The sequence below is a fragment of the Parasteatoda tepidariorum genome, chromosome 1 (genome assembly GCF_043381705.1).
Source record: "Parasteatoda tepidariorum isolate YZ-2023 chromosome 1, CAS_Ptep_4.0, whole genome shotgun sequence".
Lineage (NCBI taxonomy): Eukaryota > Metazoa > Arthropoda > Arachnida > Araneae > Theridiidae > Parasteatoda > Parasteatoda tepidariorum.
The window spans coordinates 103,594,732-103,607,962 of record NC_092204.1 but is presented as its reverse complement, the minus strand read 5'-3'; the positions used below and the strand labels follow the sequence as shown (position 1 = coordinate 103,607,962).

Sequence of the window (13,231 nt, the reverse complement as noted above, 5' to 3'; positions counted from 1 at the left end):
GCCTAGTAAGCAATGTGCAGATTATCTAGGTAATTTGAGAAATGAAACAGTGCCTATTAGGTAATGTGCCGATTATCTAGGCAATTTGAAAAATGAAACAGTGCCTAGTAGGTAATGTGCAGATTATCTAGGTAATTTGAAAAATGAAACAATGCCTAGTAGGTAGTGTGCAGATTATCTAGGTACTTTGAAAAATGAAACAGTGCCTAGTAAGTAATGTGCAGATTATCTAAGTAATTTGAGAAATGAAACAGTGCCAGTAGGTAATGTGCAGATTATCTAGGTAATTTGAGAAATGAAACAATTTTTAGATCTTTAATGAGTTAATTTTCACTTTAGCTAGATAAGCTGCGGCAAAACTGATTTTTTACACACAAGCTGCAACGTACATAATTATAAGTACGAGTAAAATAAGTTTGATTTAATCAAAAAATATTAAAAGTTGTATAAATTCTTGGAGATTTAAAACTGTTTGAGGTACATTTTGATCACTTTTCGAAAGCATGGTTTTTATCAAAGAAAAAACTTCTTTGAGACTAATGATCTACAAAATTAACTATACAAACTACAAACAAATGCTTTTATTATCAATCTGCCATGTTTACAATTTCTACTTGAACTTGTGCAGTAGAAAATAGCTGTGAGATTGTGCATTTGATCACGTGATGATTGTTCTCTCCACAAAAGATACAGGAAAGAAAAAAGAATCGATGAGTTAAGCAGTTTAACGACTTGTAATATTGCGTGTTGCTGTAATTAGTTCTCCATTCAAACTCACACCAAAGTCTTATTTACCTCTTCTTGTTCAACTGACCAAAAGATGCACGCTATTCAACTGGCGAGACAATGGACAACAATGCTCTGGAGAATAGCGTTTCCTTTTGGTCATCGCAGCTTATTATGTTTCAGGTCAAATATTCAGTTATATTTTACATGACTTATTTCTTTAGTCTGATGGTAAGGTAATTTTTTTGACTTTATTGTCACTCTGAAGTTTTAAAAATACTGAAATGTATTATATTAAAAATGTTGCAACTTACACAAAACTTTAATTCAAATCAAAAGAAAATATTTAACAAAAAAAAAAAAAAAAAAAAAACACTTAAAGTGCTTAGAATCATCCCGCAGCTTGCTCAGTTTCGTTAATATTCGGTCTTGAAAATAATTTTTCCTTTTGGTCATCTCAACGTGTTATGTTTCAGGTCAAATATTCAGTTATATTTTAAGACAGCTCGCTTCCTTGGTATGATATTAGTTTAATTTTATGACCTTACTCTACACTGAAGTATTAAAAATACTGAAATGTATTAAATTAAAGAAGTTGCAACTTACACCAAACTGGAACTAAAGTCCAGTAAAAATATATATACATTAAAAAAAAAATTTAAAAAAATAAATAAATAAACAACAGTTTATAGTGCCTAGGACTATCATAATCAGTATATTTTAAAACGCTTCATTGTCTTCGATACTTCATTGAAGAATAATCTTAATTGCAAAATGGTGAATCAATTTTTCGTCTCAATTTCTTAGTTTTACATCGCCATTTTTCTGTATTTTCCAATAAAGATTATGATCCAATATTGCGTGAAAACTTGTATGCAGCTTTGACTACTCAATTATATAGATTTGTGAATTTTAAAGTTGGTATTCGGCGTTAGTATTAATTATTAATTCATAGAAAAAGGAAATATCTTTCATGTATTTTAATATGGGGGGAAAAGAATCCCTTTTCGATTCGAAAAGGTCCCTCAATCTTTAAAACAAGTTTATCTCCACCACTAATAGAAAGAATAAAATTATTTTCATCCGTATGTTTAAACAAAATTCAAACAAATGTGAGACATATTTTTCTTTACTTAAACTTTAAAAAACCATTTACTGTAAAGTTTTGAAACATTTAGGTGACTAAGTGTATCTATGCCTATAGAAATGCCTCACACCACTTATCAACTTAACTTAGGAAAGAAATGACAGATTAAAAATAAAGTACCATCTTGGCGAGAAAGACATCGAAATATTTGTCCTTCGCCACAAATCTGATTTTGGCTACATTTCCCTAATCACAAAAGTTTTCTCACAAACTGAAATCTATCTCCAGCAGGCGACAATGGATGTGTATTAGGGGTTGGCGAGTAAGAATGGAGGGGAGACTTTAAAAGAGTTCAATAACTAATAATGGAAAAGCGAGTTGCAAGCTGTGGGTATTTTATCATAATTATCATCGGCGGTAAACTTCCCAAGTATCATTCTGTATTAGGGTTGGCGACGTTGTTTAGGTGCAAAGATGGAATGACAGTATTTCTCATATTGAAGAGACGACGTTCGGGGGTTGTATATTCTCTCACGTTTTTCCCTAGAAAATTACAGAAAGAAAAAAAGATTAAGAATCAAGAAATCAATCTTTTTTTATTTACTTTTTTTTAAAAAATTGATATTAATAATTGTTAAAATGCCGAAATTGCAATTACTCTTTTCGTTTTATTATTTTAATACGTGGTTTACGCTTATAGTTTAGATTATAAGTTAGCAATACTCTATACAATAACACTTCTGACAAAAGAAAAAAAAATAATGCTGATTAATAAAGTCAAAATATATGGTATTTAAAATGATTCATTTGGTAATTGAAGCGGTCAATGTTAAAAGGGGTTATTTTACAAACCTGCACTTTCGAGAAAAATCAAAAGATCTGTGTCAATTGTATTAATTGCTATTCGCGATCGCAACGAACTATAGGGGGCGTTGTTGTATGAGACTAATACCTGCGATTTCTATATGAACAGTCATTCAGTTACTCTAGAGACGTCGTTAAGGTAGCACGTAGCATTGCAACGTTCCTTCTTTATTGTGGCTAATTAAATTTAAAAAAGAAAAATGCTTGATATTCTTTCTTATGCAAACGAAAACAAAATGGTATCTCTTTTTATTAGAGAAGGAATATCCAAAACACATCGGAAAAATATTTGTACATTAACAGAAAAAAATATGTATATTCTTATAAGAGTTAAAACCTAATGCCCGAGAAATAGTATTACTAAATTTAATGATATAACATGAAAGGCCCATTTAAACTTTACATTCTATAGTTTTAAGAATCATATTACTTCAAAAATTAAAATGAACAAAAAGTATACATAAGCCTCATAATTTTATGAAATTTAATTTTGTAAACAAAGTTTTTTGACAACAATTTTTATCAAAAAATTTCAAGTTTCAATAAAAATCATTATTTAGAAACTAAGAAACGTAAAATAAAGAATGCTGACGAAACAAAAAAAAAAAAAAAAAAAAACAATTCTTTTTTGTCGCCATTTTTAGTGCTACGAAAATTCGTCTTTGGGATTTGCCAAAAACAAAACAAGATGCAATTTTATTTTTTCAGGAGGGAAATATTTTACCGAAAAAACGAAAATGTACCAATTCCCACAACATAAAACTTTATCTTGGTAAACGTACGTTTTGGAAATGTTATTTCATTTGGAATCTTATTCATCAGAGTTCATATGGCGATATGATTGTTTTGAATCTATGCTAAACTCTATATCGGCTCATTTTCCACCGAAATCCGATTGACTATTTTGATTTTAAATAAAGTGTTTTATTTTATGAATTGTCGCAAAAATTTTAAGTGTAGATTGGCGGCACTTAAAAACCGCCAAATCTGTAGCGGCGGTGGCGTTAATACGTAAGTACCGAATTTTTATTCCATACTTTTCTGAATCATATTACTTCAAACATTGGAATATACAAGAAGTATACATAAACACATAATGTTATACCATTTAATTTTTCAAAAAAAGTATTTTGAGAACAATTTTTATCAAAAAATTATAAACTAAAAAACGGAAAATAAAGAATTCTTAGGATAAAAAAAACGATTTTAAGAATTCTTAACATTGAAATAAAAACTTTCATATTGTTTCTTTTTTTATTATTCTTATAGTTCTTAATCAGACGTAAAAAACCATTCTGTAGAGAACCATCATCAAATGAAAAAAAAATATTTACAAGCAAATTTTTTATTGTAAAAATCATTGCACTTACCTGATTTATGATTCCCGGAGAATTCCAAAATGATAAGTTCCTTGTTTGAAAACTTTATTCTCAAATAATAGATACATAGTTTATACCTTCATTACTTTTAGATAACATACTACACAGCAAAATTTTATAATTGATATGAATTTGAATATGTAGCTAAAAACAGAATAGCTGAATTCTAGTTGAACTTATTCTTTCAAAATTAAAAAAAACTTACCAAGAAAACGATTTAAATTAATTAAGAATCAGCACAAATGGCACTATTTCAAGTAACTTGGATAATTTTTTATTGTTGTTTTCCGAATTATATGGATACAGAAATATATACTATTCTATAACGAAGAAGAATATGCTATAACTATTACAATTCTGTATGTTCTGAATTCATATTTATTCACTGGAATGACGAAAGCAATGTTGACTTCACTTTAATTCGTAATGAATTGAAGACAGAAGAAATGCATTTTACCTTAATACACACATCTGTAACAGTATCCGAAATCGGAAGTCATCAGTTGCAAGTTTGTTGATAATAGAAATTAAAAATTATTGAGGAATTTTTCTTCAAATGTTTGGCGTGTTCTGTTCCTGAAAGATTTACTAATATTCTGGAGATTTTTTTCAAGTTCTTCGGCCTTTTCCTTAGGGAAATTTTGTTTCTTATTTGCTGCTAAAAAATGGCGTCTGATTCAGTCAATGATTTTGATGGAACTAAATGAAAACGTGATAAATTAATGTCTGATATTTACAGGCTCCCGCTAGACGGCGTACTCGAGCGTTGCGATAGCGAATATTGTTTTAATTGCTCTATATTGTTGAATTCTCTTCTTATAATCTTAATTGCAAAATGGCAGTCTGGAAAATTACTCGATATTCGATAATATTCCAGAACCAATAAAAAACTTATTTCTTAAAAATGCTACATATCCCCTTTTAACATTGACCGCTTCAATTTTTCCTTTCATTTCGTATACTGTTTTCCGGAAATTCCGGTTTTCAAAATTATGATTCTTGTTACAGCATGTTAAGGAAAAAAATTACAAAATTTTTAAAAAAAATTAGCCGGATAAATGATTTTTATGCCATGCTTTAATGCACCGTGATAAAATTACTACATTTACCAAAATTTATCACATGTTATAAAACTATACTTTATTGTTAATTTTAGCAAAACCATTACCAAAACACTTCAGTAAAAGTTACTGAGCGTTTTGGTGTTCCCATAGAGAGCCAGAAACACGGTAAATTTTACCTTATTCTGATAGTTTTGACCAAACTTTTTTTCTCAGTGCGAATTCTGTTTTATTTACATTAGTAATTTATAGTTTAAAAAAAGAGGAAAAAAGACGAGTTCATTTAAATCAAGAATAAATCAGGAAGTTACAAATGCTGAAATTATATTTTCAAAATATCAAAATGCAGGATCATCAATTATGATAACATTGCTCAGGATTACGTCGTAGGTAAGTATAACTGCCATAATTATTTTGCATTTTTGATAAACTAGAAAAATAATTTCAGCATTTGAAACTTTACATTACATTACATTTTAAATTATTATAACTGAAACTATGTAGAAATTCAAATACACTTTTAATACACTTTGTTTCAGAAGTTAAATTGAGCAGTTAATTCATAAATAAGCATATTTAATATATTCAGTTATTAATTTTTTTTCTCTTCAAGTTAATATATTTATAAAACTAAAGTAGATATTCTTAACTTATCAATTATAGTCAAAAAAAGAATTATTTTAAATAATTTTTGGATGATTTAATTGCTTTTAATTAGGGATTAAAATATTTAAAAACCTCTTAAATACTTTAAAATATATAAAATACCTTTTGTTTTAAAACCCGTTTTAAACATAATTTAGACTTGAAAAGAAACCAGTAACCGGTTTTTTTTCAAAACCTAAATTTAGCTATCCATAACAATACTTTAAGCATGAAACTTTCAACGATAAAATTACTAAGAATGACATAAAATTGTAATATTTCATGATCTAGTGCTGGCAAAACATATTTTGACATGCTGTATTTTCGTGAAAAAGTTATAACGAAGCCTCTCTTCGAGTAAAAGTTTATTTGAATCTCAGGACAAAATTTCATGAAGCGTGCAAAAAAAAAACACCCTGAATAATTTTTGATCTAAAGATCGTATCTTCACGTTCTATGACTCAATCTTAATGGTTCGAGAGGGTGACATCAAATACGTTAATTAGTGCAGACGATATTTTAAGTTGCGTAATCAAACATAAAAACGTACCTTCCCTGAATAAATATACCTTTTATTGATGGATATAAGGGGTAGCCTAATTCTGGGAAATATAGTCCCATAGTTTGGTCAGGAGAGCTGCCCAAAGTTCGAACCCCTTAATGTTACTAAAAGTACTAACTAAACTATTATTATGAACTAAAAGTTATAATTTGCATGGAACTATCTATGAAAAAACGAATTTTATAAATGCGCTCAAAAATGTTTCAATTCGCTTAAAAAGTTCTCAAGATATGGTGAAATACGCGAAAAATAAAAATAAGATTAAAGGGTCCCAACTTTGAGCAGCTCTCCAGACTGCCACTACCCCCTATATTTTGCGATCAGAAATCTGAAAAATAAATTTTTTGTGTCTGATTTCGTAACTTAAATTATCATTTACACTAATTAATTAGCATATTTGAGGTTACCCCCCTCGAATCATTAAGATTGATTTTCTAGAACGTGGAGATCTGATCTTTAGATCAAAAGTGTTTCAAGGTGGTCCGTTTTTTATTTCGCGCACTGTATTATTCTGCAGAAGTAATTAAAACAATATTGTTAAGTAATAAGGTTTAAAAAGCTTTAGAACGATAATCCCTTATCTGATAGCCAAGGTAGGTGGTGCAAAACTTAATGGCAATAAATTTACAGCTTAAGCAATTTTTAAATTATTAAAAAAAAAAAAAAAAAAAAAAAAAAAAAAAAANTAGACAGAAGAAAAAAAAAAAAAAAAAAAAATTATCTTCAACGTGATACAATTTATTCAAATAAAAAACAAAATCTAAATACAAAATGTGAAAAATCCAACTTTAATATACAATATTTCTCCCTTCAGATTTTAAGCTGTCCAGCTCGAATATGTCATTAAATTTAAAATCTCTTGATGTTATTAAAGTTGTTTCCAATAAAGGATTCAGTCTACATTAGGTTTTGTCAAAAACGTTTATTCCCAATTCCAGTAAAATGTTAAGGTTCGGCTAAGTCCCCAATTTAAAACTCACGATATACAAAAATAGTTTCTACAATTCTACTACGTATTTCCTTTGGTTTCAGAAAACATTTTTCAAGTGGTAGCAAAGATAATGAATTAATATTTAAATGAATTAGAATTAAAAGAACTTTTTTCCACCACTACTTACAAATACTTAATTCGCGCGCAGGTCGTCGGGCTACCGAAGCGGGGGTGCCATCCCCTCCGCAGAGGATCAAAATTGTGATGGCATGTCTTCGGATCATCCTCCGGGATGTTTCCCAGACCGTCGCCAATAGCCCATTGTGCAGCTCTAGTGCGACGTAAATTAACAACAGCAACAACAAATATTTAAAACAGTAAATTAAGGGTCGGATAGAGAAATGGTCATACTCTAAAATCCTTATCAAGGTCTTGTAAGAATTATATTTGTTTTCAAAATGTTGGCTTTAGTTTGCTGCCACTGATAAATGTATTCCGTACAAAACTCAGATGTTAAACAGTCAAACAATAAGTACTAAATATATTAATATAGGTATAAAGTATTAGATTGATATATTTGCTGATTATTAAAACTGCATCTGTACTAAACGATTTTAATATCGATACAGTAGAACAATATTTAATGTTAATATAATATTAATAATGTTAATTATTAATAGTAATTGTTAGTATTAATTATTAATATGTAATATAGTACTGTCTTACGTCCCCTTTGAAAAGGATATGTACCGGAGAGAGTTATTTGATTGTGGTAAATTTTGAGTGCACTGACAGCCAGCAGTATCATCGCGCCAAGTGATGCTAAATCTCTATTCTGATTGGATGAACTACAAAAGACGTATTTTGCTTAGTAACGTAAAACCACCAGTAATGACAACAAAGGATAATGAATTTCAAAAAATGAAATTATTTTAGCTTTATTAATTGAAGAGCTTAATGGAAAAACCAAGTAAGTGACATTTTCAGAGAGGCTAAAATCAGGGTAAGAAGAAACAAAAAGTGGTCTCCGAACAATTAACAGATTTATTAGAACAGATTTATTAGATTTATAATAATTTTAGTCTTATTTTATTTTCTACCGCCTAATTTGAAAGTGAAAATCATACAAGTACACTTAAAAACTAATGTGGATTAGTCGTGCTATTATTAAAGAGAAAGGAAAAATTTTTGTGACATACTTGGTTGCATCAGTATGGATACGTTCAAATACCCATACTGATGCAACCACTTTATGCTATTTTCACTGATTCATAAATATCCTTAAAGATGTCACTTACCTGGTTTTTTTACTAAACTCTTCAATTGTGTTGGTAGATGCTTTTCAGCTTTGTGCATAAGTATTGTTCAGTACTGATCAATTGATTTTTTTTATTCACCCCATGCGAAGAACGGTTATTCAGCGCTAGTTAGTTATAAATCAAACCCACAAAGCGTACTACAGATGGAATATTAAGAATTCGTTCTAGACTTAACATAACAGAAACTGAGAGAAATTAAGTATTATAAAACTGTTAATTACAAATTGACAGATCTAAAATTAAATATAATTATATTTATTACACAACTATATATATATATACATTGTAATGGCGAACATTTGTTTCGGCAAATGTAAAACAGAGAGAAAAATAACAGAAAGCTTACTCTATTTTGTATTCGATTGTTAATAATTTACTGACGATATTGTTTTCGGAATCAAAAATAATTGGCTTAAATGTTTTATCCATGCTTTCTTAAATATTAGCGTCAAGATTCATTTTTGCACTTTGAAGTGTATGTGAATGTTCGATTTGATGTTAAAAATGAAATAAAGTGTTCCAACATGCCATTTTTTTGTTGTTTAAAATCTCATTAGGAGAGCTAATACACCACATATTTTACACTGTAGAGGGGTATTCGGCAATTTTCAGTAATTCGAGGAATTTTTTTCTATCTTTTTCAAATGCATTTCCTTTATCTGCTAGGAGCTGAAATAAAACTTGAAAAGCATTTCAGAAACATAAATATGCGATCGAGAAATTACGAAGAACGTATAAAAATAATATCCAAGCTATCGTACACTGTAAAAACTGTGCTGAAATACCTATTCGAATTTGGTGTTGCAAAACTACAAAAATTGTGTGAATGATTACTTCATTTCAAGTTGATACCAAATCGAACGTTCTTACACACTTCAAAGGGTGTAGCTTTATTAATTATTGATATAACACCAATAATTGATAAAGCTTACACCAATCTGCAGCTTGTTTGTGAAGAAGGTAATGTTTCCGTAAATTTGGTGACTCCTTAGTATATAGTTAAACTATTTATCTAAATTCTTGTGTGAAATTGTGGAAGGGCGTGTTTTAAACGGATAATAAATGCTTTTGGACTGTTATTAGAAGGTGAAAGCGAGTTGCGTAATTTCAAGATACTGTTCATATGGTGTTCAAGATAGTGGTCTGTTTACTTGAAATGTATTGGTGAAATAGGAGTGCATCTTATAGAATTTAATTGACAAACTGATCAGAGCTAAATAAGTATCAGCTCTTTTTAATGATTGATAAAAAAAATATTGATTGTGGTTGAATATTTACCAAGTAATTTCACTATTCTTTTCGGTTTGATTAGGCAAATTACTCCTATAAACTGTTATAAAACCTATATATGTTTTTAGTTGTATAATAAAAGTATTTATGTTCTCATAAGATTTGCATCAATCTGCCAATTGTATAAAATTATTTCATAATATTTAAATTTTGATGACTTCAGTTTCTATTTGAATTCATATCAATATTCTGTCTGTGTAGTGTGTATGTTTGATTAACAAAATAATTTTATTTGAAGAAATATTATATGCATACATCTAAATTTATGGTTCTTGCTTTAGATTGTATCGTAAAAGCAACTTTACTGATTGTATCATATCTAACTGTTATAAATTTCAGCGTTACTGAATAACAAACATGGAGGATTCTACTTTAAGCCAAGTACACTGTAAAAAATCTCGGTAAATATTTAACCAATATTTGGTGAAAAGTTTCTCATTGCAAGTTTGGTTTAAGGAAAGATTATTTTACTTTAGTTATTCCAAAAGCATGCAAGTATGATCGAAAAATACTTCTAAGGGGCAAACTGATTGCACCAAAATTTGGTAAAAGAAGCAAAACTTTGACAGCGATCGTTAACTGAACAATATTTGTTTACTACGCCATCTCTTTCTACAACATCGGTGTATCGGGACGGTTAATGCATGTTGTTTCAAGTATCAACTTATTTAGGTTAGAACTTAAATGTTTTATTTTATGTGCATTCATTAAAGTTCATTTCTTTGTGAAACCTTTTTAAATTTGTTTGGTGATATAATATGGTTGGTGATATGTCATGAAATAATCCACTAACAGTAAATCCTTTTCTAATATTTTGATGATAATTAAATACCAATTTATGGTGCAACTTTGCCCTGCATTTGGACACTTTGAAAATATCTGATAATGGTGCAACTTTCTTCTGCTTTTAAGTAACTTCAAAACACCCATCTCTGATATTTGGAGTTAGTGAAAACACCAAAATATGGCAAAATTGAGCTCCATTTTATGTAACGAGCAAATGAATGCCAAATTTTGGTGCAACACAGCTTGGAGTTTTTAACAGTGTAGAATGAAAGAACAATCTAGGTGTTGCACTACACCAGGAACTATCCTTGGTTTTGCTTTAGTGTTAAATCTAGTGTAACACCACTTCGAGGTTAAGTAGTTGACACTATTTTTGGAGTTCAGATACAGGATAATTTTTACAGCGAACATTGCAAAAAAAATTTGCGTCTCTTAACACCAAAAATGGTGTCGATTACTTTACACCAAAGTAGTGTAGGATCATCCTCAGGGATGTTTCCCAGACCGTCGCCAATAGCCCATTGTGCAGCTCTAGTGCGACGTAAATGAACAAATCAAATCAAATCAAACCAAAGTAGTGTAGAACCAAGTACTACTGTTCCTGACGTTGAGACACAGCAGGAATGTTCGTTACGCTAGAAGCTGATACCATTTTCGGTGTATCAGTAACACAAATATTTGTAATAACAGATAAGATACACAGTAGAGATTAAAATAAGAAACACATTGGAGTCTGTAAAGTCATTTTACAAGACAGTATAATTGACTTTACAGTAAAGATTCTTTAATTTAAGATGTATAAATGCACTAATTCTTGAAATAAAATTAGTTTGTAAATCAAAAATACCCTTAATACAGAAAGAATATTAAGACGAATTCGATTTAGGCTTAACAGAATCAAAACGGATAGAAAAAAACAGTTTAAAATTATTTAATATGGTTTACAGACACTTTAAAGCTGAAATTTAGAAATCCTTATTATACAACTAAAAACATGCACACATACATACATATTTTAACGGTGAACTTTCGTTTCAGTTAAAGTATAAGAGTATAGAAGACAACAGCAAACTCTCGTCATGTAATGAAAGTATGTATTTTATTGTATACAATCTTCAGACGATGTCTGAAGTGCGCTAACGTTGTTATTTTTAGAAGCGAAAATAGTAAGCGCATGGTGGGATAGCGCCTGAACTTGGTGTTAAGTTTTTCTACATATTATAAGGGTATTGTGCAACCCAGACACCACAATTTTTACAGTGTAGATTTTGAATATGTTCCTCATGATTAGAAGGCATAAAAACAATTTGCTCGGTTAAATTTACTGTTCGCTTTTGTATATTCTACTAAATGTGTGGTAATAAGAACTATAACTTGAAAATCAGAACTTCCGGTAAACCGTTTACATTCGAACAGAAAAATAATCTAATGAATGGTGTGAGTACCATTTATTTTACTTTTATTAACCAGAATTATGTTGTTGTTTTTTTCTACCAGAAATATCATTGCTATATAGTACAGTAATATTACCAGAATTTTTTTTTCTCCCAGCAAATATGGATTAATCCTGTTTTGAATGAAACTTTATTTTCCTTTATTTAATTTTTGACCACTTAAAATTATATTTGCGATAATTGTAAATTTTTTTCATAAAATCTTTCAAAACAGAACAAAAAATCATTATTTCAGCACTAAATATTTACAAAACAAATATTTAATTTTCAATTCCTTATTTATAGAAACAACTCTATATCAGTCTAATTCCCATCGTGATATCCAGTATTCATATATAACTTCATGCTTATTGAAATACACGACATTTTCATAAAATTATTATTTGTTCATTAATGTATTTTCCATCATTTACTATAACTGACTCAGTAAGTTATACAAATTTTAAATTTTTTTTTTTTCGGATAGTAATGGGCTGGCTTTTTCGTAAGAAAAATTCTTCTTCAAAATATTACATTTAAAATTTGCTTGTTTATTACTAAGATAAATAAAAATAGAAGCATCAGTAACCCATAGTTTTTTGATGTCAAGAAATAACTTGCATTATAGAACCAATCTTTTGCACTAGAAAACAGAGTCCTTGAACTATACAACGAATATTTAGCAATACGAAAGAAAACATTGCATAATAAAATTAATATTTTGCCCTATAACACGAATATGCATATTTTCTGATACTAAACTGTATATTCAATAATTGTTTTAAAACGAATATTTTGCATTATAAGAAGACGAATTTACTCAAATAAGAGAATACTTTGCACAATGAAATTTAAAAAAAATTTGCTTTATAAAAATGACTATGTTGTACAATGAATGCTTTGCATCATAATACGAATATTTGTTCTGTACTAAAATGAATACATTGTTATAAAACATATGTTTTGAACTATTAAAGGAATACTTTGTACAATTCAGCAAATTCTTTTCACTATGAAACGAATACTTATGAGCTTTGAAATGAATACTTCATACTATAAAATGAATGTTCCACTCCATAATAAGAATATTTAGATCTTCTACCACACTGTATTTCTAATAATTGTTTTACAACAAACATATTGTATTT

The 13,231-nt window shown here is 29.0% G+C and overlaps 1 long non-coding RNA gene across 1 annotated transcript in view; it reads right to left on the bottom strand.

Annotated features, from left to right (window-relative positions):
• Nucleotides 1-552: 552 nt before the first annotated feature.
• Nucleotides 553-13,231, bottom strand: part of LOC122269411 (uncharacterized) — a 50,125-nt gene continuing 37,446 nt past the window's right edge. Inside the window, exon 3 of the long non-coding RNA XR_011637541.1 lies at nucleotides 553-2,356. This is a non-coding gene — a long non-coding RNA (uncharacterized lncRNA). The remainder of the gene's footprint in view (nucleotides 2,357-13,231) is intronic.